The following is a 5,192-nucleotide window of genomic DNA, read 5'->3' as shown; positions in this document are numbered from 1 at the left end:
AGCCCCCTCTGCCGAGCCCTCTCTCTGCCCGGCTGGAGCTGGCTCGGTGCTGCGTGCCGGGTCGGGGGCCAGATTTGCAGGTTTGATTTTGTTGGGCGGTAAAATAGGTCAGGAGCATTATCCGCGGCGGCGTCACGCGTGGCAGAATCCCCTGGCCAAACCAGCGCCCCGCTTCCATTCCGGGAGCGATGTGAAGCACTGTCTGCACTGCCAAATGTCACCGCCGGTTTGCTTCGGTTACCGGTGTGGGGCTGTGTGAAGGTAGAGTGGAAGTCGTGCAAGCAGCCCTAAGAGCACAGCACAAAGCGTGTAAAAAGAGGTAACTGCTGTTTGTAATGCTGTTTCATTGTGCTTTGTCGTCTCGGCTCAAGCGTTGGGATTGCATCCCTTTGGAATGTTTAAAACGGGACATGAAGATAGATCTGCCTTTTGGTGCAGTGCATGTTGCCACCACTGGAAAGATTGTACAAAAGGTGTAGTGTAGTGGCTACGAGGTTTTAATACAAGTGGAAATAGTTAAAATTAAGTTCTGCTCAGGAGAACTGGTCTGGGGAGGAGACTCAGAGGGAACCGGGGTTTTTTAGTCTAGAGAAGAAGGAGGCTGAGGGGAGATCTCATTACTTTCAACAACTCCCTGAAAGGAGGTTGCAGTGAGGTGGGGCTTGGTCTCCTCTCCTTGGTAACAAGGGATAGGATGAGAGGAAATGGCCTTAAGTTGCACCAGGAGAGGTTTAGGTTTAATATTAGAAGAAACTTCATCACAGAAAGGTTTCTCAAAAGACTGGAACAGGCTGCCCGGGGAGCTGTTTGAATCCCCGTCCCTGGAGGTGTTTCAGAGAGGCAGAGATGTGGTGCTGAGGGCCATGGTTTAGCACCAGCCTTGGTAGAGTTAGAGAGTGGTTGGACTCAATGATCTTAAAGGTTTTTTTCAGCCAAAATGACTCTAAAATTCTATGAAATAAAAGTGTGAGGCTTTAAATGTTAGTGTAACTTTTCAGAGCTAAGAACTAAAACCAGCAGAGGTTTTGTTACTGTTGCATAAACAATGTATACTTACACTTTTGCATTGAGCAAATATGATGAAGAGCAGGGAGCAGAGCGTTAAAAACGTTGTGCTTTTGTCAGGTTTGTGATGCTTAACAATACAGTCCTGTTTTGTTTGTTAGCTGCTGCCTCTGGACAGCGGGCTACTTAAGTAATTCCTAAAGCACCTCTCAAAAATGCACTACCAAAAATGACAGTTTGTGATACTAATGACAACACAGTGAAGCCTGAATACTGATTTGACCATTTTGAGTAAGTCTTAAATATTGAATGCTTGCAAGAACTTGCTTTATAACCTGGTGTGGTTAGTACTGTAATTTCTTTACAAGTGAATCAAAATACCAATTGTTTAAATTGCTCTGGTGCAGAATCTGTACTGAGTGAGAGGAGTTCTGTTCCTGTTTCCTTCCAAATAAAGTGCATTGGTTTGGATGTAATTGAGTTGTTTATTTACAGAGCTTGAAGTGCAGTATTTTTAAAGGCTGTTGAGCAGTGGACTCGTGGAACTGGTGGTGGAAAAGGCTTTTTGTTGAAATAGATTTCTTGTTTTTCTGTCCTCTCTGCACATTAACTAAGTCTCCATATATGTTCTTCTACTTAGTTTTTCTTAAGGATTGGTAATTTGAACCAGGTTCTGCTTCATTTTCCTCATGCAATGTCATGTCACTTGAGTGAGAAGCTAACATCTTGGTGTGTTAAATGAGTTGAAATGCTCAAAACACAAATTCAGTGCTGCAGTTGTAGTGTAGGAGAACAACCTCATTTTGAATAACCATGGAGCAGTTCAGTACCAAAATGGGTGACTGTTCTGTGCTTGCCTATTTTTCCTCTGTTTCAGTTCCAAATCTACCCCAAATATAAAGGTTATTTTCTTGTGTAATAGCAAAAGATCAGGATTTACAGCCTGCTTGAAGTATCATCACAGTCAGCAATTCTTGAATAATGTTGGGTTTGTGGCAACTTCTAGGGAAGGGCAGAACCCTGGGGTTCTCTTTCCTCTCCTTTCCCCCCAACAGTTGAGTTCTGAGTTAGGGACTTTGATAGAAATGCCCAACTCTTTAATTATAGGAGAGTATTTGCTCTTTTGAAATAATGCTGTAGGTGCTGAGCTTTCAGCCTGTGACAGGGGGAAAGGATGAATCGTGATAGCTGTTTGAAAGTAATCTGTACAGAGCTGCAGAATTTGAGAGGTAGAACTCCAATGTGGGTGTTGATCTCTTCTCCCTAGTAATAAGTGATAGAATGAGAAGAAGAAGTCTCAAGCTGCACCAAGGGAGGTTAGGTTTAATGTTAGAAGAAACTTCTTCCCTGAAAGATTTCTCAAAGACTGGAACAGGCTGCCCAGGGAGGTGGTTGAATCCCCATCCCTGGAGGAGTTTCAAAGAGGCAGAGATATGGTGCTGAGGGACATGGTTTAGCACCAGCCATGGCAGAGTTAGAGAATGGTTGCACTCGATGACCTGAAAGGTCTTTTCCAAGGAAAACCATTCTGTGATTCCAATAATAATCTCTGGGTGATATTAAAAGCAAGCTGGTTCATGCTTGCTTTTAAAAAACTAATTTTTGCTTGCAGACATTTATTATGACTGTAGGTAACACTTCATGGACATTTAGGAGTGGGCTTCTTAAATATGTACATTGCTGGCATTTTATTTCCTTTTAATTGTTGCTGGTTTTTTTCCAAAGAAACAGAAAAGTGTAAAAAAAATGTCTTGGGTCTCATAGTTTGGTGAGAATCCAATGGACACAGTTGACTGAACAAACAAAAAAAATTATTTAACTCCATCCTGATCTAGCAAAAGCTTGACATTTTTCTTAAGTAGAACCTGGAATCATGTTTTTGGAGAACATCCTGGTAGGAAGTCTACCACATGAACATCTTAATGTTGGGTGGAAGAAACAGATGTGATTTCTCCCAGCAAGCATTCTGAGAGACTTTCTAGGGGACAAACAGAGCAGTTAAATGCTGACTGAGCCTCAGTTTGTGAGGGGATGTTCCCCACTGTCAGTTCATGCTCCTGAGCATTGGAGTTGTCCTGCTGCTGCTGCATCTTGACTGAGTTTCAAAGGATGCAGAAGGAAGGGATGCTTGCAGGCTGCTGCAGATAGCTTAACTATGCATTCTACCTGCTTTTCTAGCACAGAAAAGTAATTGCTGGCTACAGAACACAGCTCTTACCCACTTGACTTTACAGGAGGAGTCATCATCCAAAAAAGGGTGGGGGGGTGTAGTAACCACAAGTGCCTTTTGTCCTGCTCAGTAAAAGTTCCAAGCCTGGCTTATTAAATAACAATGTCAGGAAATGCAGAGGTTAGCTGAAGTCAGTTTGTGAACTGCTTCTTTTTAAGGGCTTTGCAGAAATTAGAAAGTTGCCTCACCATCATCATCCTATAATTATGCTCTTTGTGGATTGTTGTAGCTATAATTACATACCTTGAATATGTGCATGCATTTTGATGTCCTAAAACATCTGCCAGAACTGACCCAACCTTTTTCTCCCATCTCTACATGACAGTCAAGTGTATTATCATAGAATCACAGAACAGTCTGGGTTGGAAAAGAACTCCAAAGGTCATCTAGTCCAAGCTCCTCTGCAGTCAGCAGGGGCATCCTTAACTAGATCAGGTTGCCCAGAGCCCTGTCAAGCCTTACTTTGAGTATCTTCAGGGATGGGGCTTCAACTACCTCCCTGGGCAACCTCTAGATCTGTAGTGTTGTACATTGATGTTATGAGTGTGCTGCCTTTAGTAGTGGATTGCTAGAGGTAGTAGATAAAAGGCTTCAAGTGAGAGCTGCAGAAGTAACAAAACGCCAGTTCCTAAGATGAAGGTTGGAACACCACACCCACAGCATCAAGCTTGTTGCAACTGTCTCTTTGATCATAGCACACATAGTATCTTGTCTTGAGTGGATCAGTGGAGCCAAAAATTTAATGTGATTCCAGCTGGTGGCTTCAGATTGATGTGTGAAGAAGGGGGAAGCTGCCAGGAGGATGAGGGCAGAAAAGGTGTGGATAGGCTTGTTAATGTCTGCCTTTTTCCTTGGGAGCTCTTGCTAAAAATAGCTGCATGGGATGGTACATGGAGCTCAGCTACAAAGAAAATAGCCTGCTTGAGCAATGTGTCTTACTGAAGTCATCTGCACATTGCACTCTGATGTTGTTCAGCAGCAGTGTTGGGTGATTTGATGAAGGGCTCCAGCACAGAATATGTAATGCTAAAGGCTCCAGGGCCTTTCAGGGGCTTACCACTCCTTGACTGGGCTTGACTCTGTCCATGTCTGCTCTGCGCTCTCTTTGTACTGAAGTGGTTCTTTCCTTCAGCAAATTAAAATACAGAATTGTTTCAAGTGGAAAAGACCTCTAAGATCAGAGTCCAACCATCAAGCCAATGCCATCAAACCATGTCCTGAAGTGCCATGTCCACTCTGTTTCTTGAACAGCTTCAGAGATAGTGACTCTATCACCTCCTGGGCAAGACTATTCCAATGTCTGACCACTCTTGCAGTAATTTTTCCTAATCTCCAACCCAAACCTCCCCTGTCACAATTTCAGGCAGTTTCCTCTCTTTCTACCATTTGATACTAGGGAGAAGACACCAATCCTCACCTGCCTCCCAACCTCTTTTCAGGGAGTTGTAGAGCAATGTGGTCTCCTTTCAGCCTCCTCCAGGCTAAACAACCCCAGTTCCCTCAGCTGCTCCTCACCAGACAGGCTCTCCAGACCCTTCCCTGTCTTTGTTGCCTTTCTCTGGACATGCTTCAGCAACTCAGTGGCCTCCTTGGAGTGAGGGGCACTACAAGACAAAACATTCTCAAGCCTGCTTTGTACCATTCCTGTGTAATGTTCTGCAGCAGGTGGAAACTGTAGTTCAAAATGCTTAAGAATCATAAGATCATAGAATCATTTTGGTTGGAAAAGACGTTTAAGATCATTGAGTCCAACCACTCTCTAATTCTTACCAAGTCTGGTGTTAAACCATGTCCCTCAGCACCACATCTCTGCCTCTTTGAACCTCCTCCAGGGTGTCATCTTGAGTGCTACAGCCCATAAGGAAGGTAGAAGTCTATGGCTGATGAGTGTTTTTACAGAGGATTCCCAAATACTTTCTCTAACCAAGGATGGCTCTTTTTGGTCAAGACCTTCCTA

Source organism: Indicator indicator, chromosome 27 (assembly GCF_027791375.1).
Source record: "Indicator indicator isolate 239-I01 chromosome 27, UM_Iind_1.1, whole genome shotgun sequence".
Lineage (NCBI taxonomy): Eukaryota > Metazoa > Chordata > Aves > Piciformes > Indicatoridae > Indicator > Indicator indicator.
This window is presented reverse-complemented; position numbering follows the sequence as displayed.